Below are 24,304 nucleotides of genomic sequence, written 5' to 3'. Positions count from 1 at the left end.
CAATCACTCCCGACTGGACGATACCGTACATCGCGTATATCCTAAGGAAAGAACTCCCAGAGGACGAGGAAGAGGCTCGACAGATCGTCCGCCGATCCAAGGCCTTCACAGTCATAAAGGGACAGTTGTATAGGGAAAGCGCGACTGGAATCGGTCAGAAATGCATAACACCAGAAGAGGGTCAGATGATCCTTAATGATATCCACTCGGGGACCTGTGGTCACCATGCGTCCTCTCGGAACATTGTGGCTAAAGCATACCGAGCAGGATTTTATTGGCCAAGAGCAAATGAGATGGCAAAAGAGATAGTCGACAAGTGTGGAGGGTGCCAGTTCTACTCCAACATGTCACACAAGCCTGCATCAACCCTGAAGACCATTCCACTCGTCTGGCCCTTTGCTGTCTGGGGACTAGATATGGTTGGCCCACTGAGAACAGGCAGAAGTGGTTTCACTCATGTGCTTGTGGCAGTCGACAAGTTTACCAAATGGATTGAAGCTAAGCCTATCAAGAATCTTGATGCTTGCACTGCTATCAGTTTCGTCAGAGGGCTAACATTCAGATATGGAGTCCCGCATAGCATCATCACTGACAATGGGTCAAACTTCGATTCGGACAAGTTCAGAGCTTTTTGCGCCTCTCAAGGCACTCGAGTCGACTACGCATCGGTCGCCCATCCCCAGTCGAATGGACAAGCTGAAAGAGCAAATGGTCTGATTCTCAAAGGATTGAAGCCTCGATTGATGCGTGATCTCAAGCACGCAGCAGGCGCTTGGGTCGACGAACTTCCGTCGGTTTTGTGGGGGCTGAGGACCACCCCGAACCGATCGACCGGAAGAACGCCATTTTTTCTGGTTTACAAAGCCGAAGCCGTCCTGCCGAGTGATCTACTTCATAACGCCCCAGAGTCGAGCTTTATAACGAATACGAAGCAGAGCAAGCCCGGCAAGACGCAGTCGACCTCCTAGAGGAGGAGAGGGAAATGGCGATGATCAGATCGACCATCTATCAGCAAGACTTGCGTCGATTCCATGCCAGAAATGTGAAGAGCCGAGCCTTCTAGGAAGGAGATTTGGTCCTCCGAGTGGATCAACAGAAACCACACAAACTTGCTCCTACTTGGGAAGGTCCCTTCATCGTCACCAGAGTCCTCCACAATGGAGCATATCACCTCTACAATGTTGATCGCCAGATCGACGAGCCACGAGCTTGGAATGCGGAACTACTCCGCCCCTTTTACACTTGAGTTCTCCCTTGGACGGGATGTAATAAGAAAAAAAAATTCCCGTAGTTCATTTTTATCAAAGACAAGAGTGTTCCAATAATTGCTGTCACTTTTGTTTGCGTGCGAAATCCCTCAGTGGGTGACTTAGCTGCGAATCCGTTTCGCCTAAGTTTGAAAAATCCTACCGAGTGGAGAGCCAGACTCCCACTCGGGGGCTTAGCTGCAGCCCAGTGCTTGCCTAAGTGTTTAAAATCCTACCGAGTGGAGAGCAAACCTCCCACTCGGGGGCTTAGCTGCAGTCCAGCACTCGCCTAAGTTCTCCCGCTAAGAGACTTAGCTGCAGTCGGACACTTGCCTAAGTTTGAAAAAATCCTACCGAGTGGAGAGCGATCCTCCCACTCGGGGGCTTAGCTGCAGTCCAGCACTCGCCTAAGTTCTCTCACTTAGAGACTTAGTTGCAGTCCGGCACTCGCCTAAGTTTGAAAAAATCCTACCGAGTGGAGAGCGATCCTCCCACTCGGGGGCTTAGCTGCAGTCCAACACTCGCCTAAGTTCTCTCACTTGGAGACTTAGCTGCAGTCCGGCACTCGCCTAAGTTTGAAAAAATCCTACCGAGTGGAGAGCGATCCTCCCACTCGGGGGCTTAGCTGCAGTCCAGCACTCGCCTAAGTTCTCTCACTTAGAGACTTAGCTGCAGTCCGGCACTCGCCTAAGTTTGAAAAAATCCTACCGAGTGGAGAGCGATCCTCCCACTCGGAGGCTTAGCTGCAGTCCAGCACTCGCCTGAGTTCTCTCACTTAGAGACTTAGCTGCAGTCCGGCACTCGCCTAAGTTTGAAAAAATCCTACCGAGTGGAGAGCGATCCTCCCACTCGGGGGCTTAGCTGCAGTCCAGCACTCGCCTAAGTTCTCTCACTTAGAGACTTAGCTGCAGTCAGGCACTTGCCTAAGTTTGAAAAAATCCTACCGAGTGGAGAGCAATCCTCCCACTCGGGGGCTTAGCTGCAGTCCAGCACTCTCCTAAGTTCTCTCACTTAGAGACTTAGCTGCAGTCAGGCACTCGCCTAAGTTTGAAAAAATCCTACCGAGTGGAGAGCAATCCACCCACTCGGGGGCTTAGCTGCAGTCCAGTACTCGCCTAAGTTCTCCCGCTTAGAGACTTAGCTGCAGTCAGGCACTCGCCTAAGTTTGAAAAAATCCTACTGAGTGGAGAGCAAACCTCCCACTCGGGGGCTTAGCTGCAGCCCAGCGCTCGCCTAAGTGTTTAAAAATCCTACCGAGTGAGAGCAAACCTCCCACTCAGGGGCTTAGCTGCAGACCAGCGCTTGCCTAAGTACAGGACACAACCCAATCCGCAAGGACGATGAGGTGCAAATCGACTGCTACCTTCTCCTTCGGAGCTGCACCACAAATACAAAAGTTATTTCGAGTGAAGATCGAGTTCCACTCGACGGATCATCCATGAAGATATTCAACCATAAATCCAATTCAGATAAGACCTAAAGGTCCCAGACCTCAGGCCAAAGCAATCGAGCCCTCAGCTCGACGGAGTTTAACGGTTACAAAATCCACTCGGCATTCCGAGGCAAATTTAAAGTGGAGCTCAAAAGTTTTTTACTCCTCAGGTGGAGGACTGGAAGGGGCGACGAACTCGTCCAAGTCGATCCCGTCTGCAATACGGGTGGTAGCAGCGATGAAAGTCTCCATGAAATTTTGAAAGTTGTGCTTCCTGGTATTGGCAACTTGGATGGCGGCCAGCTTCTCTTCTCGCGCCTCCTTGCAATGGACGCGGACCAGAGACAGAGCCACATCAGCGCCACACCGAGCAGAAGACTTCTTCCACTCCTGCACTCGGTCAGGGATTCCGTTAAGTCGAGTCATCAGAGACTCGAGATCGTTTTGGAGCGTAGCCTCTGGCCAAAGTGCTGGGTCGATCCGTGACATGGCAACCTTTAGTCGAGCCAAGTAGTCCACGACGCCGTCAATGCGAGATTCCAGTCGGAGCAGATTCATGGCAGCTTCATCTTTCACGGGAGAGTTGATTGGATCCAAACCTGTTTCGATCCGCCCAGTCTCCTCTTCAAAGTTCTGGCAAAGCTCTGCATACACGATCTAAGGATAAGTCAATTTTCATAGACTGAGTCGACACAAAAAAAACCCAGTCGGAACTGAATGTGCACCTTCAAGCTTGATGTACAACTTCTTGGCGAGGCTCCTCAAGTAGCTCTCCAGGTCGTCCCTCCTGCGAGCGATGCCTTCCATCTTCTCGTTCAGGGTGAAGTTCTCCTTCTTCCAACATGAACACTCCCTGTTGGCTTCATTCAGAGCGGTCTTCAGCTTGGTATTCTCTTCTTCTAAGTGGTCGACCGAAGCCAGCTTCTGTACGGCCAGAGCGGTCTTGTCATCAGCCTCCTTACGGGCAGCAACCAAGTCCTAATCCTTCCTCGCCAGAGCTTCGTTCAGTTTTTCTGCGAAGAAATGATGATTGAATCGGAAATAGCAAAAGGGTACTCAAGCCTAAAAACTAACCAGTCGACAAAGTCGTCTTACCTGCGGCGCCATCTCTGACCTTCTGCAGCTCTGTTCTAGCCAGCTCCAGATCAAGGTTCAGTTGAATCTTCTGCTTCTCCAACTCAGTATAGCGAGCTACAAGTTCGCAGGATTTCTGTAAAAGCAAAATCAGTCGACAGACGTCCAAGATAAGTTGCTTTCGAGTAACTAAGAGACAATGACGACGTTTCTAAGACCACAGCCGAATCAAAAACATTCGATAGTAGTCTCGGGGACTACACCCAGTGGGTGCACTCAGCGTGCCCCCACTGGTTCGACCAAAAAAAAGATCTTCGGGGAAAAACTGAGTGAAGAAATACAGCTACAGCAACACAATGTAAAGACTACAGTCGACTGCCAGCAGTCCACCGTAGTCTCGGGGACTACACCCAGTGGGTGCACTTAGCGTGCCCCCACTCGTCCAAGAATTGGCAGACACACCTAGTGGGTGTACAGATACAGATACAAAAGATCTTCGGAAAAGAGACTCTTCAAACAGCATAGCATAACAGACCAAGTGTTGAGTCGACTGACCTGGACGTTGCTCTGAAGAGCCGAACTCGCGTCATAGGCTGCTTGGCTGGCCTCCCAAGCCATCTTCACTTGCTCCATCATGATCCCGCCTGGCGTGTAGCCTCCTTTGCAGCAGCCGCTTGGTCCTCAGGGACGGGGTACGCAGCAAAAAGCGAAGGTGGATCCGCAGTCGACGCCGAAGGACGCACGCTCGTCAGAGGAATGGCGAAAGTCACAGAAGCCCAAGTGGTGTCACCACCATCCCGAGCCATGGCCTCAGACGCCGGAGCAGGTTGGGGGGGTCTTGTCAGCCGTCGACCTCTTGTTCCTCCTCATTCTCAGCGGTTCGTTGTCGTCGTCATCCGGGAGGTCGACAACATGAGGAGGGGCTACAAAGGAAACGTTCAATCGACCAGGGTTGCAATAATGTTTAGTCGACTCAAAGCGGAACGTCAGTAATCGTACCAGGGTTGGAGGTAACAGCATCCTCCATCTCTTGGTCGTCGTCCTTGGCGGAGATCTCAGAAGTAGCAGCACTGCAAGCCTCGAAAGTCAGTCGGTTGGTTCAATGGATCGACCAAGGATCCGTCCACGGTCGACAAAGGATAACAAGTTTTATTATTACCCAGAAATGGTGGGGACGGCCATCTTCATCTTGGGCATAGCCTTGGGCGGCTTGGACGGCGCTGCGCGCGGGTGCTTGGGAGCCTTTCCAGTCGGCGTAGGAGAAGAGGTTCGAGGGCATTTCGACGACTGCCCAACAGGAGCAGGCGCACTACCACGCTCCCGCGCTGGATCGTGTGTGAGCTTGGATCGCCCCTCCGGGCGGGGGGGGGTTCAACCTCCTCCTCCTCTTCGCTGGAGTCAACGTCGTCGCCTCCCTCTCCTTCACCGTCGGACTCCCACTCGCCTTGATCGTCCCCGCTCTCACCTCCGCTCGCCTCCCCTTCCTCAGTTGGCCCCTGTGCCCCATTGGGCGTCGAGTACATCTCAGTAGTCGCCTGAAAAACAACAGACAAGACAAAGGTCAATCGACCAACTCAAACAAGACCAATGAAGAAAAACAAGACCTCAGTCAGGAGCATAGAGACATACCTGGTCCACGTCATATGAGTTGTCGAGTGGAATTACCCTCCTGGCTCCTCGGGGGTTGTCCTTGTTTCCTGTGATACTCGACAGCCACCCCTCCAGCATCTCATCAGTGACCTCCTCCGGGTGGATCCGAGTGGTGTCGTCGAGACCCGAGTACAGCCACATCGGGTGGTCACGAGCCTGGAGCGGTTGGATGCGCCTCCGGAGGAAGACCTCCAGCAAATCCATGCCCGTCACGCCCTCACGGACAAGCTCAACCACTCGACCGGCCAGCACTTTGACTTGAGCCCTTTCCTCCGGCGCCACATTCAGAGAAGCAGGTTTTTCAGCTCGGTCGAGGGAGAAAGGAGGAAGACCAGTCGACTGTCCTGGGGTCGCCTGGTCCTGACAGTAGAACCAGGTCGCCTGCCAGCCACGGACCGACTCCGGGAAAGTAATGGATGGAAAACAGCTCTTCCCCCTCGTCTGGATTGCCAAGCCCCCGCACAACTGGATCACCTGCGTCCTCTCGTCACTCGACTTGGCCTTCTTGACCGATTGAGAACGGCAGGTAAAGATGTGCTTGAAAAGTCCCCAATGGGGGTGGCAACCCAAGAAAGCCTCACACATGGAAATGAAAGCGGCATGGTATACAATGGAGTTGGGAGTAAAGTGGTGGAGCTGCGCTCCGAAGAAGTTCAAGAAGCTCTGGAAAAAAGGATGGGGCGGCAGAGAAAACCCTCGGTCGATGTGGGTGGCTAGGAGCACGCACTCACCATCGCGGGGTTGAGGTTCGATCTCTCTCCCCGGAAGACGCGCAGCCTCGTGGGGAATGACTCCTCCCTCGACCATGTCGTCGAGATCCTCTTGCCGGATCACTGACGGCATCCAATCGCCCTGGATCCAGCCCTTGGGCAGAGCGGACCTTGAGGAGGATCCGCCCCGAGCAGATCTTTTCCCCTTCCCCTGTGCCGCCGCCTTCTTCACGCGCTCCAGAGCGGAGGTCTTGCCCTTCGTCATCGTCGCCGGCGAAGTCTCGCACGGGCCTGCTGCGCTGGGGCGAGAACGGAGGTGGCGGAAGGACTTGCGAAGGGAGAGAGGAAGAAGAAAGGAGGAGAAGAGAGCGCACTGCTTGGAAACCCCGAGCCGGCGATTTATAAGGGGCCGCTCCCGAGTGGCTGACTGGTAGGCCCAAACTATCCAGTCAAATCCCGCAGCGGACGCACGCGCAGTACGTGGCGAAAAAGGCTACGCGGGGATCGAGGAGCTTCCGCTTTATCGCTTCCGATTACTGCGGCCGCTCCCGTCCCGCGCGCTTCCCAAAATCCGAAATCCCACGACATCCGCGGGCTGCAGAACAACTTGTCAAAACGGAAGACCCCGCCCGCGCCGACGCTCGGTATGTGACAAATAAAGAAATTCACTCGACGAAAGGCCTGGAATGGATCAAGGCGACTGAAAAAGGTTGGCAACGTCATCCGTGACGATTGACCCAAAACGAGGCGCTCACGTAGCCCAAAGAACCAGTCGGAAAGATCTCCAACTCTTTCCCCACTCTAACCTCGATCCATTCGGGGGCTAATGATGAAGCCATGTACCTAGGGTAGGGGCACGGACCTGTCCAAGGAGCCCTACCCTAGGACATCCCTAGGAGAAGTCACCATTCAATCGACTTGAAGGTATCCCACTCGACGGATTCAAGACACTCGACCAGAAAGCTATCACTCGACCATGAAGCCAACCACTCGACCGCCGGGAGACCTATAGTCACTCCGCAGGCAAACGGCCAGATGTTAAGTAGTCTTTATGGTCATTATAGCACTTTATTAGGGGCGTTACCAGTAACGCCCAACCTTAAATGTACCTTAAACCCTGCATTACTGAGGGCAGGAGGGGGCCGGCGAACTCTATATAAGCCACCCCCCTCCTCAGTATGAAGGGTTCGCACCCCTGTTATTCACACGCCAGTAATCCAGTCGACCGCCTCCGGGCACCGAGACGTAGGGCTGTTACTTCCTCCGCGAAGGGCCTGAACTCGTACATCTTGGTGTGTTTACAACTTCCCAATAGCTGAGATCTAGCCTCTCCATACATACCCCCCTACATCACTGTCAGAGTTAGAACCACGACACTTTCCACAGCCCGAAATGAGCCTCAACACCCAAAAACATCTCGCAGAGGGCTACGAAGCCCGCGATATGCAATACGGAGGCAGTCGTAAGATTGTGTAGCTGGAGGCCATAGAACTCCAGGAGCCCCCGGAGAAACGGATGGATTGGAAATACGAGCCCTCTTATTAAATAAGGGACGAGGCATACCCGCTCTCCTTTGGAGGGATTAGGGCCACTCTCCGCTTGTTCTCCGCCATTATAGATGGCAAGACTGGCTCGAACCGGGACCATATAGGCCGGGGGAGAAATCCCTTGGTCTGGAGCATCACTAGCTCACTATGCGGGATGGAGCATCTCTCCCAATATCCAGGCTGAGGGTTGGAAGGGAGAAAGGAGGAGTTGCGACGGCTGGCCATGGTGGTATGGACCTTTGTCGGATGCGCTCTGATGAACACTCGCTAGGGGGAGAAGGTGTGGTTTGGATCTAAATCCTCGTCCCCTTAAATGGGCGGCTCATTTACGCGGCTAGGGGTGTGGATGTAAAAACACTCAGACTTTTCATATTCGGTTGACACGTGGGAGACGGCCATTATTGGGCGTAGAAGCCAAGGAGTGCAACATTTACAAGAAGCCGGACTTTATTCAACAGGTACATGGAATTTGGAGGAGAACCCGCCTTGCAATGCCGAAGACAATCTACGCGCCGGACTCATCGTCATTGAAGCCTGGTTCGGGGGCTACTGAGGGAGTCCTGGATTAGGGGGTGTCCGGATGGCCGGACTATACCTTCAGTCGGACTCCTGGACTATGAAGATACAAGATTGAAGACTTCGTCCCGTGTCCGGAAGGGACTTTCCTTGGCGTGGAAGGCAAGCTTGGCGATACGGATATGTAGATCTCCTACCATTGTAACCGACTTTGTGTAACCCTAACCCTCTCCGGTGTCTATATAAACCGTAGGGTTTTAGTCCGTAGGACAACATACAGAACAACAATCATACCATAGGCTAGCTTCTAGGGTTTAGCCTCTCCGATCTCGTGGTAGATCTACTCTTGTACTACCCATATCATCAATATTAATCAAGCAGGACGTAGGGTTTTACCTCCATCAAGAGGGCCCGAACCTGGGTAAAACTTCGTGTCCCTTGCCTCCTGTTACCATCCGGCCTAGACGCACAGTTCGGGACCCCCTACCCGAGATCCGCCGGTTTTGACACCGACAGTGATGCATAGCAACGAGAGGGGAGAGTGTTGTCTACATACCCTCGTAGACCGTTCGCGGAAGCGTTATATCAACGCGGTTGATGTAGTCGTACATCTTCACGATTCGACCGATCCAAGTACCGAAAGCACGGCACCTCCGAGTTCTGCACACGTTCGGCTCGGTGATGTCCTCGCCTTCTCGATCCAGCAAGAGGGGCGAAGTAGTAGATGAGTTCCGGCAGCACGACGGCGTGGTGACGGTGTTGGTGAAGAACAATCTCCACAGGGCTTCGCCTAAGCACTACGAAAACTATGGTGGAGGATAAACTAGAGGGGACGGGGTTGCCGGCACACGGCTTGGTGTTTATTGATGTGTCTTGGGTGCTAGCCCTGCCCCTCTATTTATATGTTGAGCCTTGGGATCGAAACTTGGAGTAAAAGTCTCCACAAAGTCGGTTTCACCCGAAAGGCAAGAGTCCTTCTCGGACTCCAGGGCCAGACGCCAGGGTTCCCGGCGTCTGGACCCAGACGCCAGGGGCCCTGGCGTCTGGCCTCTGGACTCCGCAAAACTTCCTTTTGCGCTTTCCAAAAACCTCGTTGGCTTTCCCCTTTGACCCAGATAAAGTGTTCCCGTGCCCAAACATTTCGGGAAACATCCGGAAGCCCTTCCGGTGAATTCCGGAACCCTTCCGGAGATCAAACACTACTATCCACATATCAATCTTTACTTTTGGACCACTCCAGAGTTCCTCGTCATATCCGTGATCTCATCCAAAACTCCGAACAACATTCGGTCATCAACATACATAACTCATAGTACTATATCGTCAACGAACATTAAGCGTGCGGACCCTACAGGTTCGAGAACTATGTAGACATGACCGAGACACCTCTCTGGTCAATAACCAATAGCGGGACCTGGATGCCCATATTGGCTCCTACATATTCTACGAAGATCTTTATCGGTCAGACCGCATAACAACATACGTTGTTTCCTTTGTCATCGGTATGTTACTTGCCCGAGATTCGATCGTCGGTATCTCAATACCTAGTTCAATCTCGTTACCGGCAAGTCTCTTTACTCGTTCCGTAATACGTCATCCCGCAACTAACTCATTAGTTGCAATGCTTGCAAGGCTTATAGTGATGTGCATTACCGAGTGGCCCCAGAGATACCTCTCTGACAATCGGAGTGACAAATCCTAATCTCGAAATACGCCAACCCAACAAGTACCTTCGGAGACACCTGTAGAGCACCTTTATAATCATCCAGTTACGTTGTGACGTTTTGTGGCACACAAAGTGTTCCTCCGGTAAACGGGAGTTGCATAATCTCATAGTTATAGGAACATGTATAAGTCATGAAGAAAGCAATAGCAACAAACTAAACGATCAAGTGCTAAGCTAACAAAATGGATCAAGTCAATCACATCATTCTCCTAATGATGTGATCCCATTAATCAAATGACAACTCATGTCTATGGTTAGGAAACTTAACATCTTTGATCAACGAGCTAGTCAAGTAGAGGCATACTAGTGACACTCTGTTTGTCTATGTATTCACACATGTATTATGTTTCCGGTTAATACAATTCTAGCATGAATAATAAACATTTATCATGATATAAGGAAATAAATAATAACTTTATTATTGCCTCTAGGGCATATTTCCTTCAGGCTTCGCTGCCGGTGGTAAGCCCGGCCTGCTGCTGGATGAGGAGGATGGACACTTTGGACACGAACTCCGCTGTGGCGAGCATGTGCCTGACTTTTTTCTTGTCGTCAGTTAATTTCTGCTATGCACGAGACCAAGGCGGGGACGACGTGAGGTGTTGCAGTGATGAGCGTTGGCGAGCGGCATTGAGCTGCGGTATCCTAGGTGGAGGCGAGGAAGAAACTTAATCGGGGGGGGGGGGGGGTCGCCGGGTTCCAGCAATGACGGTGGGGGAGGTTGAGGGGGGGGGGGGGGGCGGCCAGGCAGTGCGCGGGTGGTGGAGGCCGACGGTTGGGGCGGGATAGGCTGGAGGCGCGTGAGGAAAAAGAGAGAGGGAGGTTGAATATGAACAATGATCTGTTTTGGGCCGTTTGAGAAAGATCTGATGGTTCCTGAGAAAAATGACTGAAACTGAAACATTTTTCGATACCTAACGCATAGAGTCCAAAGAAAAAAGACCGAGGATTAATCACCTCCATATGATTGTTGGTATAGTCTTTATCCAAAAAAAGTTGTTGGTATAGTTTTCCCAAGTAAAAGAAAGTGATATTTGTTTTCATCTGACCTTTTATTTCTTTTGCCGTGGGTCAAAGTCCCACAAAATATGGGACCGGCTATATGTCAGTCGTCCAAAAATATATTTTGGGTAAGTTGATTTTCTAGACCATTAGATTAAAAATTGAACAGTCGATTTTCTTTCTTCTATCTCCAGCCTTCCTCCTCCTCGAACCGTTTCTCCTCCCACAAAATTGACTTACCATATTGCAAAATATAGCAAGGTGCAACAAACCGGAAGCGAATTTTGCGGGACATGAAGAACAAAAAATGCATCTATCATTCTATCATCTTCCTCTTACAGTTTTGTTACAACAAGTTGCACAGGGAAAGTAACAATAAGTTGCTCTATATGTGCTACTACAAGTGAACAAAATTACCTTGCTTTCACTAGAATATACATACATATATTCAACGAGAAAGAAACAATGTACTAACGACGAACCAAAGTCGAATCAGTCCCTATCATTGATAGTCGGCATCGCCGCCGGTGGTAATCCCGGCCTGCTGCTGGATGACGAGGATGGACACTTTGGACGCGAACTCCGCGGTGGCGAGCATGTCACCGAGCACGCCCAGCTCCGGGCACTCGCTCCACTCCGAGAGGCCGCTTGTGAGCGCCGACCCCTCGACGTCCCTGTCCTCCCCTCTCCGTCCGACGATGACCAGGTCGAACTTGTCGCTCATGGACCTCACCACCGACGCCGTCCCCTCCCCGTCCTCCACCGTCTTCTCCACGTACACCACCCTCTCGTCTTCCCTGTACCTTTGCCAGAATTCCTGGAGCACCTCCTCGTCCCTCACCTCGTCGTGCCCGCCCATCCCAACCCAGTTCCGCAGCTTGATCCGCACCACCGTCACCGACGTCCCCCCGCTCTCCGGCATCCTCGCCGCGTACGCCAGCGCCTCCCGGTCGTCGGGTCCCCCCAGGAAGTAGAGGGCCACCCTCTGGAGCAGGTTCCTGTTGGACGCCGTGGCGCACGCAGACCCGGACGCAAGGCCGTGGTCCACGAGGATGGCGACGGAGCAGGGCGCGTACTGGAGCACGGCGCGGTTGGCGGAGCGGACGGCGGAGTTGGCCGTGCTGCGCGCCCCGTCCGAGGACTTGTGGAACGGGAGGAGGATGAGGTTGGCCTTCCGGCTGTGCGCTAGCGAGCACACGTCATGGTGCATGGAGCTGTAGGGAGACTGGGCGACGTAGGGGCTCACCGTCACCGCCCCCGGCGCCGCCTGCTGCTCGAAGTGGCGGAACGCGTTCACGATGCGGTCCGACGGCGATGATGCGGTGGACGTGGACGACTTCTTGTGCGGCTTGAGCACGGAGGCTGCGCGGCCGACGAGCTCGGTGAGGTGGAGCACGATGAGGGAGACGGGGAAGTCGTGGTTCGCGCCGGAGGCCTCGAGGAGGTCGATGAGCGGCGCGGCGTGGTCCTCCGTGTAGAGGCAGGCCATCACACGGAGCTCCGCGTTGGGCCGAGCGCCCTCCATGGTCCGCCGCTTGGCCCTCGCGAACCTCCCTGTCGGGTCGTAGAGGATCTTGATGAGCGGCGTGGCCGCTGCCGTGATGAGCACCATGGACAAGGTCAGCGTCGAGTAATGCTCGGCAGTGGCCTTCATTGTGTCTCCCCAGTTGTTGATGGCGGCCACCTCCACGATGCCCCGGATGTTGAGCATGAGCGCCAGAGCCGTGGCCTCTCCGATCGGCATGGCGAAGAAGAGCCCCGCGGCTATGCAGCCCACCATCTTTCCGGCGACGCATAGGGCCACGAACAGCTCCAGCGCGCACCATTTCTCCTCGTGGCCGCCCAGCTCTGAGAAGTCTGTGCGGTAGCCGGCGAGCGCCATATACACGGGGAGGAAGAGCGCGATGAAGAAGGAGTCGAGCCGCTCCGTCATGGTGGCGCCGATCGGCATGCCACCGGGGATCGCGAGCCCCAGCATCATCGGCCCGATCATGTACTTGAACCCGATCACATCCGTCACCAGCGCCGACAGGAGCGCCGCGATCACCACGACGACGAAGGAACCCTCCGATAGGAGGTCACCCGCCGGCGTGCGCTTGTAGGCGATGTAGCGTCCGGCGGGGCGTGCCACGAAGGCGACGAAGAAGACGAAGCCGACGAAGGAGGCGAGGATCTTGGTAGTGAATGCGGGCGACTTGGCCTCCGTGACGAGGAACGCCGCGGCGAAGCAGGCTCGGAGGAACCAGGAGGTGACGTCGGTGATGAGGGACGCGGTGAGCGCGATGCGACCGAGCTCGGAGTTGAGGAGGTCGAGCTCGGCGAGCGCGTCGGCGATGACGGGGAAGGAGGAGAGCGAGAGGCGCACGGCGATCTCGGTGATGAGCGACGAGCCGCGAAGGTCGGCGGGGAGGGTGGGCTGTAGCATGTGGAACACCGGGAGCGTGATGGCGAGCGGGACGACGGAGCCAGCGAGGCCAACGGCGACGGCGCGGCCGCTGGGGTGGCGGAGCAGGCTCATGTCCGTCTTGACGCCCATGGAAAACAAGAAGAGGATGAGCGCGACGAGCGAGACGCTCTCGAGGATGTAGGTGCCGCGCTCGGAGAAGAGGGCGCCGCGGAGCTCGTGGTTGCGGCCGAGCACGGAGGGGCCGAGGAGGATGCCGACGAGCATGTGGGTGACGAAGCGGGACTGGCCGAGGCGGCGGAGCACGTGGTGGGCGGCGGCGGAGAGCAGGAGGATGAGGGAGACCTGGATGAGGAGGAGCGGGAGGGCGAAGCGCAGCGGCTGGTCCCCCAGGAACATGCCCTGCGAGTTCACCAGGTTGTTGTCATAGCACGCCGCCGCCACGGGCTTCACCGTCGCCGTGGCATCGGCCGCTGCCTTGGCCGCGGCCGCCGTCACGTTCACGGCGGCGTCCGTGTCCATCGTGGCTCGACGAGCTCCGGGCTAGCAACGCATGCAAATGCAATGGAGTGGTGGTGAGGATGACACTACGTCATGCATGCATGGATGATGGTCCTCTTCTTGTTTGGCTGAGCTCGAGCAGGGTGAGACCTATTCTTAGCCGTGTGGACGGGAGGGAGAGTAGAGGAAGAGATTGAACTCTTCTCCTGCCTTCCAAATTCAAACAATTCCTTCCCGTTTGCCAAAAACACAACGCTAGCTTCACATTTTTTCACCAAAGCTACTAGGACCAACTCTAGCCTGCCCATCATAAAAACTTGATTCCTGCATAATCCAAGTATTGAGAGGGCAAAAAGTTTTCCTTCCCTATTGATCACTTCCTTTCGCAGACATAAACCCCATACCAACTACATTGTCAGAATCAATTAGCAAGGGATACACAACTGAAAAAATTGCTCGAGCTGCCCCATAATGAAACCACCGGTACTCGCAAATATCTCAATTTTCCATTTCAGTTGGAAAATGCAACCAGATGCCACAATATCTTAATTCAAATCTCGACCTTTATGACATAAATGTTTCACCGACATTTCAAACTCATTGTTTTCAAATTCTCAAATTCAAATTAGAACACAACATATTATCCAAATGAAGCAAATATTTCAAATAAAATGATGAAAAGATCCTACGAAGCCCTCTAATTGCACCACTCTCCATCAGCTTCAGTCATGGCATCTGCATTGGGTGCTCTCATGTACTCCTCTTCAAAGAACTAATCACACCTTTGTACATTTCTTCACACGGATGATGACAAGATCTTCTGCAATGTGGGCATATTCATCTACATACTTTTTTTGCCCTAGTATTCATTTGCATACTGACCCGAAACTCCATATGCATTGCCATGACACACTTCTGAATTGCACTTGCGCCAAGTTGTCCAATTGCATCCATCTTCTGATGGAACATACCATCATGCTATTCAATAACAATTACTATGCGTATAAAATCTCCGTCGACATTATGAACCGTCTTCTAAAACATATACATATCACAAGTATTGGTTTGTTGTTCAAAATTACTCTTTCAAAAAACTACCACAAAATTGGTTTGTTGTTCCAAAAAACCTTAGTCTTCAAATGGTTACATTTTAAGCCTTTTTACGACAAGGAGGGCCCTCTAGTCAGGTCCACGTTGGACACGGCTGATGGCGCGCATGGCTAATGGCCGTTAGGGTGAGCCGTTCCGACCAGGTGACAAGCGGTCGATGAGGGAGTCCCGGACTAAGGGGTCCTCGGGTTAGAAGGGAACCTCCGGAGACTTGGCGTATACTCCAAGTCTTGCTTGGCTTAGCTCGTGTGCTCATCCCTTGGTGGTAACCGACATATGTAACTCTAGGTACCCCTGGTGTCTATATAAACCAGAGGGTTTAGTCCGTAGAGGGGGAGAACCACCATCTTACTCATCTAGGGTTTAGTTCATCCGATCTCGCAGTAGATCAACTCAGTAATCATCATATACACACATCAATATAATCAAGCAGGATGTAGGGTTTGACCTCTTCGAGAGGGCCCAAACCCGGGTAAATATTGTCTCTGCGTTCTTTGTTACCCATTGATTCAAGATCCATAGCTCGGGACCCCCTACCCGAGATCTGCCGGTTTTGACACCGACATTGGTGCTTTCATTGAGAGTTCCATTGTGAGATCATCAAAGGACCGATGGCTCGCTTAGTCACTAGCAAGGGCATCCGCACCATGGACAACTTCGTACACGGCCAGCTCTTCGCGTTTGGCGGCGTTGTTCTGCACGCTAACTCGACCGGTCACCTTGACCAGATCAATAGTCTCGCCCCTAGACAGGTAATCTGGTTTGGCAGCCTGGAGTACGCCGCTACGCCCGGGGTGATCTGATCTTCACTCGGTCCCCAGCCTTACCCGAGAAACCCAGAAATTCCAAAGCCTCAACTTCAAGCCTTCTCCTCGACCCTATCCTCAGGTCGGCCTCTATCCCAGACCTGGCTTTGAGCTCGGATCTGACCCCGACTTTGGACCATGGGTCATTCACACCTGGACACACCCCTTGTACCAACACGCTAGAGGTTAACCCCGAACGACGTCAGGGGATGGGACCATTGATGACCCACAAGTATAGGGAATCTATTGTAGTCCTTTCGATAAGTAAGAGTGTCGAACCCAACGAGGAGCAGAAGGAAATGACAAGCGGTTTTCAGTAAGGTATTCTCTACAAGCACTGAAATTATCGGTAACAGATAGTTTTGTGATAAGGTAATTCGTAACGGGTAACAAGTAATAAAAGTAAACAAGGTGCAGCAAGATGACCCAATCCTTTTTGTAGCAAAGGACAAGCCTGGACAAACTCTTATATAAAGGAAAGCGCTCCCGAGGACACATGGGAATTATCGTCAAGCTAGTTTTCATCACGCTCATATGATTCATGTTCGTTACTTTGATAATTTGATATGCGGGTGGACCGGTGCTTGGGTACTGCCCTTCCTTGGACAAGTATCCCACTTATGATTAACCCCTCTTGCAAGCATCCGCAACTACAAAAGAAGTATCAAGGTAAACCTAACCATAGCATGAAACATATGGATCCAAATCAGCCCCTTATGAAGCAATGCATAAACTAGGGTTTAAGCTTCTGTCACTCTAGCAACCCATCATCTACTTATTACTTCCCAATGCCTTCCCCTAGGCCCAAACAATGGTATAGTGTCATGTAGTCGACGTTCACATGACACCACTAGAGGAGAGACAACATACATCTCATCAAAATATCGAACGAATACCAGATTCACATGACTACTTATATCAAGACTTCTCCCATGTCCTCAGGAACAAACATAACTACTCACAAATCATATTCATGTTCATAATCATAGGGGTATTAATATGCATAAAGGATCTAAACATATAATCTTCCACCAAATAAATCAACTAGCATCAACTACAAGGAGTAATCAGCACTACTAGCAACCAACAGGTACCAATCCGAGGTTTTGAGACAAAGATTGGATACAAGAGATGAACTAGGGTTTGAGATGAGATGGTGATGGTAAAGATGTTGATGATGATTGACCCCCTCCCGATGAGAGGATCGATAGTGATGACAATGGTGATGATTTCCCCCTCCCGGAGGGATGTTTCCCCGGCAGAACAGCTCCGCCGGAGCCCCAGATTGGTTCCGCCAAGGTTCCGCCTCGAGACGGCGGCGCTTCGTCCCGAAAGCTTCCTTCTTATGTTTTCCAGGGCGAAAGACTTCATATAGCAAAAGATGGGCACCGGAGGCCTGCCAGGGGGGCCACGAGGCAGGGGGCGCGCCCAGGGGGTAGGGCGCGCCCCCAACCCTCGTGGATGGTGGGTGGCCCCCCTCTGGTGCTTTCTTCACCCAATATTTTTTATATATTCCAAAACTAACTTCTGTGGAGTTTCAGGACTTTTGGAGTTGTGCAGAATAGGTCTCTAATATTTGCTCCTTTCCCAGCCCAGAATTCCAGCTGCCGACATTCTCCCTCTTCGTGCAAACCTTGTAAAATAAGAGAGAATAGGCATAAGTATTGTGACATAATGTGTAATAACAACTCATAATGCAATAAGTATTGATATAAAAGCATGATGCAAAATGGACGTATCAACTCCCCAAGCTTAGACCTCACTTGTCCTCAAGCGGAAGCCGATAGCGAAAAATATGTCCACATGTTTAGAGATAGACGTGTCGATAAAATAAAATACAAACATGAGGGCATCATGATCATTCTTAGAAGAACAATATATATATATATATATTGTCATATGATTTCTTATGCTAAAGTAACAATCTATTCACAATGTGAAGTATGAATCAGAAACTTCATTGAAAACTGACAAACTATAATCTCAGTCATTGAAGCAATTGCAATTTAAAACTAACAAACTATAATCTCAGTCATTGAAGCAATTGCAATTTATCATAACATCGGAAAGAGTCAATATAAGAGCTTTTTAGCAAGTCCACATACTCAACTATCATTTAGTCTTTCACAATTGCTAACACTCACACAATACTTATGAGTATGAAGCTTTAATCGGACACAGAGAAAGATAGGGGCTTATAGTTTTGCCTCCCAACCTTTTACCGCAAGGGTAATGTCAACAATAATAGTTTATGAAAACCCACATCCAATTAGATATATATATATATATATCAGGATCTTTCCAACACACAATGCTTGCCAAAGGATAAAATGTAAAAAGGAAAGGTGAAGATCACCATGACTCTTGTATAAAGTATAGGACAAAAATAAGAGATAGGCCCTTCGTAGAGGGAAGCAGAGGTTTTCATGTGTTTTTATGGTTGGATGCACGAAATCTTAATGCAAAAGAACGTCACTTTATATTGCCACTTGTGATATGGACCTTTATTATGTAGTCGGTCGCTTTTATTTCTTCCACATCACAAGATCATATAAATCTTATTTTCTCCACACTAATAGATCATACATATTTAGAGAGCAATTTTTATTGCTTGCAACAATGACAACTTACTTTAAGGATCTTACTCAATCCATAGGTAGATATGGTGGACTCTCATGGCAAAACTGGGTTTAAGGATATTTGGAAGCACAAGTAGTATCTCTACTTGGTGCAAAGAATTTGGCTAGCATGAGGGGGAAAGGCAAGATCAACACGTTGGATGATCCATGACAATATAATTTATTTTGGATGTAAGAAAACATAACCCATTACGTTGTCTTCCTTGTCCAACATCAACCTTTTAGCATGTCATATTTTAATGAGTGCTCACAATCATAAAAGATGTCCAAGATAGTATATTTATATGTGAAAACCTCTCTTTCTTTATTACTTCCTATTAATTCAATGATGACTAAAACTATGTTTGTCAACTCTCAACAACTTTTATTCATCACACTCTTTATATGTGAAGTCATTACTCTCCATAAGATAAATATGATCTCTTTATTTCTTTTTATTATTTCTCTTTTTTCTCAAGATCATAGCAAGATAACCAAGCCCTTGACTCAAAACTAATCTTTATTACATATATAGCTCACGGACTCGATTACATAGAAGTATCATAAAGCAAAACTCAAAACTAGATCATACTAAACTTTATTCTATTAGATCAAGATATAACCAAAAGGATCGAACTAGGAAAAATGGTAAAGATAGCAGTGTTATGGTGATATGATACCGGGGCACCTCCCCCAAGCTTGGCAGTTGCCAAGGGGAGTGCCCATACCCATGTATTTATGTCTCTTTCTTCGGAGGTGAAGGAGATGGTGATGATGATGACAATTGTGCCTTCAGCCTTTTCATATTGTAATTGAGAAGAGCGATCTCCTCCTTTAAATCATCGACCTCCGATTCCAGCTTCAAGATCTTGTCACATAAATCTTCTTTGCTTTTCCTCCGAAAACGAGAAGGAATAGATCGGTTGTTAGACAGTTTAGCCCTCTTAGGGAGACTAGACTTCTTGAACTTCACGTGCATATCCCCAGGTTGAGGTAGAGGAACATCCTCCTCCTCCGAACTTGAATCATTGATCCTCCTCAAATGAGCATCCTCCTCATCATCTGTAGTTCGACCACAAGGAGATAGGTCCCCATAGGTCTTTGGGTCAGCAATGAGATGTGAGACATAGCTCTCTCCGTCGGTGTCTTGAGATGACAACTTGCTCTAAATCTGCTGCAAAAACAGCTCAAAGCAAAAACAAAGGATATTTGCATGGTACAGTGGTCAAAACCTTCGGGAGATTATATAATGAATTTTTACCGATCAAAAGAAGTATCATGCAAGAAAACGGAGTCCGGAGGACACACGAGGTGCCCACGAGGCAGGGGGCGCGCCCTCCACCCTCGTGGATGCCTTGTGTCCTTTCCAGACTACTTCTAATTTTCCTATTTTCTTAAATATTCCAAAATGGAGAAAAATTGCTATTAGTACTGTTTTGGAGTCGGTTTACTTACCCTACCACATACCTCTTCCTTTTCGGAGGCTGAAACATTCTGGAAGGTGTCCCTTATATACTCCTCCGGGGTTACGGTTTCAATAACATTAGTTTCAACATTTATAGGATTACCTCAGATATAATGTTTGATTCTTTGACCGTTCAGCACCCTCGGATTTGTGCCTTCAAAGTTGTTGATTTTTATGGCACCGGAACGATAGACCTCCTCGATAACGTAAGGACCTTCCCATTTAGAGAGGAGTTTTCCTGCAAAAAATCTTAAACGAGAGTTGTATAACAATACATAATCACCTACATTAAACTCATGTTTTTGTATCCTTTTGTCATGCCATCTTTTAACCTTTTCTTTAAACAGTTTGGCATTCTCATAGGCTTGGGTTCTCCACTCATCAAGTGAGCTAATGTCAAATAGTCTCTTCTCACCGGCAAGTTTGAAATCATAATTGAGGTCTTTAATGGCCCAATATGCTTTATGTTCTAGTTCGAGAGGTAAGTGACATGCTTTTCCATAAACCATCTTATACGGAGACATACCCATAGGATTTTTATATGCAGTTCTATAGGCCCATAATGCATCATCAAGTTTCTTGGACCAATTCTTTCTAGATCTATTAATAGTCTTTTGCAAAATTAATTTAAGCTCTCTATTGCTCAGTTCTACTTGACCACTAGACTGTGATATGAAGATGCAATTCTATGATTAACATCATCCTTAGCAAGCATTTTACGAAAAGCACCATGAATAAAATGGGAACCACCATCAGTCATTAAGTATCTAGGGATTCCAAACCTCGGAAAAATAACTTCTTTAAGCATCTTAATAGAGGTGTTATGATCAGCACTACTAGTTGGAATAGCTTCTACCCACTTAGTAACGTAATCAACAACAACTAAAATATGTGTATACCCATTAGAGGAAGGAAACGGTCCCATATAATCAAAGCCCCAAACATCAAATGGTTCAATAACAAGTGAATAATTCATAGGCATTTCTTGACGTCTACTAATATTACCAATTCTTTGACATTCATCACAAGATGAGACAAACTTATGGGCGCCCTTGAAAAGAGTAGGCCAATAAAAACCAGATTGCAATACCTTATGTGCAGTTCTATCTCCAGCGTGGTGTCCTCCATAAGCCTCGGAGTGACACTTGCGTAGGATCTATTCCTGTTCATGCTCAGGTACACAACGTTTAATAACACCATCGACTCCTTCTTTATAAATGTGTGGGTCATCCCAAAAGTAATGTCTTAAATCATAGAAAACCTTTTTCTTTTGCTGATAGGTGAAACTAGGTGGTATAAATTTAGCAACAATGTAATTAGCATAATCAGCATACCATGGAGCAGTACGAGAAGCATTTATGACAGCTAATTGTTCATTAGGAAAGCTATCATCAATAGGTAGTGGGACATCAAGAACATTCTCTAACCTAGATAAGTTGTCTGCAACGGGGTTCTCAGCTCCCTTTCTATCAATAATATGCAAATCAAATTCTTGTAGTAGGAGAACCCATCTAATAAGTCTAGGTTTAACATCTTTCTTTTCCATAAGATATTTAATAGCAGCATGATCGGTGTGAACAGTTACTTTAGAGTCAACAATGTAAGGTCTGAACTTATCACAAGCAAATACAACTGCTAAAAATTCTTTTCAGTAGTAGCATAATTTCTCTGGGCACTGTCTAGAGTTTTACTAGCATATCGGATAACATTTAATTTCTTATCAACTCTTTGTCCTAGAACAACACCTACAGCATAATCACTAGCATCACACATAATTTCAAAGGGTAAATTCCAATCAGGTGGCTGAACAATGGGTGCAGAAATCAATGCTTTCTTATGTATTTCAAATGCTTCTACACAATCATCATCAAAGACAAAATGAACATCTTTTTGTAAGAGATTAGTCAGAGGCCTAGAAATTTTTGAGAAGTGTTTAATCAACCTCCTATAAAAACCAACATGACCAAGGAAACTTCTTATACCTTTAATGTCCTTTGGACACGATATCTTTTCAATAGCATCAACTTTAGCCTTATCAACTTCAGTACCTATTTTAGAAATTTTATGACCCAAGATAATACCTTCATTAACCATAAAGTGGCACTTCACCCAATTCAAGACAAGATTGGTTTCCTCACATCTCTGCAAAACTCGATCAAGGTTGCTTAAGCAATCATCAAAATAAGTTCCATACACGGAAAACTCATCCATGAAAATCTCAGCAATCTTTTCACAAAAGTCAGAGAATATAGCAGTCATACATCTTTGAAAGGTAGCAGGTGCATTACATAAACCAAAAGGCATACGTCTATAAGCAAAGGTACCAAAAGGGCAAGTAAGGGTGGTCTTTTCTTGATCCTCTTTTGACACAGGTATTTGAGAGAAACCAGAATAACCATCCAGAAAGCAAAAATGTGTATGTTTGGATAATCTTTCTAGCATTTGATCAAAAAAAGGTAAAGGGTAATGATCCTTTTTAGTAGCTTTATTTAGTTTGTGGAAATCAATTACCATTCTATAACCTGTAACAATTCTTTGTGGGATCAATTCATCTTTATCATTAGGAACAACAGTAAGGGCATGTACAATGGTGCTATCTTAAGAGTGCCACGTAGGATCAATGATGATGGAGGAGAGAGAGCTCATAAGAAAAGGTTTGTCTTCTCTTATTTAAGAGAAGACAAGAGATGATCTCTTAGCACAATATGTCTCACCACGTTTTTAGGAATTGCTAATTATTGAAGATAAGGCTAAGAGATGACCCATTGTAGACTTTCTTTTTGGTCATCTCTAAATTACATGCAAAACTTAAGATAAGACTATCTTATCAACCATTGTACATGCCCTAATACCTCTTTTCTTAGGGACACAATGGACAAGACTTACCCACTGACTATCAGCAACAGGATAAATTATACCTGCCTCCAGAAGCTTTAGTATTTCTTTTCTTACCACTTCTTTCATCTTAGGATTTAACCGTCGTTGGTGATCAACAACCGGTTTAGCGTCTTTCTCCAATTTTATTTTGTGCTGGCTAGAGTGGGACTAATGCCATTAATATCATCAAGAGTATATCCAATAGCAGCACGGTGCTTCTTTAGAGTTTTCAATAATTTCTCTTCTTCTTGCTCTGAAAGGTTAGCACTAATAATAACAGGATATATCTTCTTTTCATCAAGATAAGCATATTTAAGAGTATCAGGTAATGGTTTAAGCTCAAACGCGGGATCACCCTTGGGTGGAGGAGGATCCCCTAGAATTTCGACAGGCAAGTTGTGTTTCAAAATAGGTCCCTGTTTAAAGAATACTTCATCTATTTCCCCTCTTTCATTCATAAACATATTATTTTCATGGTCTAGAAAATATTGTTCTAAAGGATCATTAGGAGGCACGACAACAGAAGCAAGATCAATAATTTCATCTTTACTAGGCAATTCTTTATCATGGGGTTGTCTATGAAATTTAGCAAAATTAAAATCATGAGACATATCCCCTAAACCAACAGAAACAATATCCTTTTTGCAGTCTATCTTAGCATTAACAATATTCAAGAAGGGTCTACCAAATATAGTGGGACAAAAGTTATCTTGTGGGGAAGCAAGAACAAGAAAATCAGTAGGATATTTAATTTTCCCACACTAGACTTCAACATCTCTAACAATCCCAACCAGTGAGATAGTATCGCTATTGGCAAGCTTAATAGTAACATTAATATCTTATATCTCAGTAGGTGCAATATCATGCATAATTTCTTCATATAAGGTATAAGGTATTGCACTGACACTAGCACCCATATCACATAAGCCATGATAACAGTGATCTCCTATTTTAACAGAAACAACAGGCATGCCAACAACAGGTCTATTTTTATCTTTAGTATCGGGTTTAGCAATTCTAGCAGCTTCATCACAGAAGTAAATAACATGCCCATCAATATTATCAACCATGAGATCTTTAACCATAGCAATACTAGGTTCAACTTTAATTTGCTCAGCGGGTTTGGGTGTTCTAATATTACTTTTGTTGACCACAGTTGAAGCTTTAGCCTGATCCTTTATTCTAATAGGGAAAGGTGGTTTCTCAATATAAGTAGTAGGAACAATATGATCAACATTATAAGTGATAGTATTTTCTTCAACTTTAATAGGTTCAACTAATTTTACTTCAATAGGAGTATGATATTTAAACCACTTCTCCTTAGGGAGATCAATATGAGTAGCAAAGGATTCACAGAAAGAAGCTACTATCTCAGAGTCAAGTCCATATTTAGTGCTAAATTCGCGAAAAGCATTGGTATCCATAAAAGATTTAACACAATCAAACTTAGGTGTTGTACCTGACTCCTTACCTTCGTCGAGTTCCCAATCTTCAGATTTGCGTTTAATTCTTTCCAATAAATGCCATTTGAATTCAATAGTCTTCATCATAAAAGAACCAGTACAAGAAGTATCGAGCATGGAGTGATTATTGAGATAAAGCCGAGCATAAATTTTTTG

The 24,304-nt window shown here is 47.9% G+C and overlaps 1 pseudogene; it reads right to left on the bottom strand.

The window, feature by feature from the left end:
* Nucleotides 1–11,197: 11,197 nt before the first annotated feature.
* LOC147971252 (cation/H(+) antiporter 15 pseudogene) lies at nt 11,198–13,883 on the bottom strand (annotated as a pseudogene).
* Nucleotides 13,884–24,304: the final 10,421 nt, after the last annotated feature.

Source organism: Triticum urartu, chromosome 5A, assembly GCF_056163025.1.
Source record: "Triticum urartu cultivar PI428250 chromosome 5A, HENAU_Tu73, whole genome shotgun sequence".
In the NCBI taxonomy this organism is placed as follows: domain Eukaryota; kingdom Viridiplantae; phylum Streptophyta; class Magnoliopsida; order Poales; family Poaceae; genus Triticum; species Triticum urartu.
This window is presented reverse-complemented; position numbering and strand designations above follow the sequence as displayed.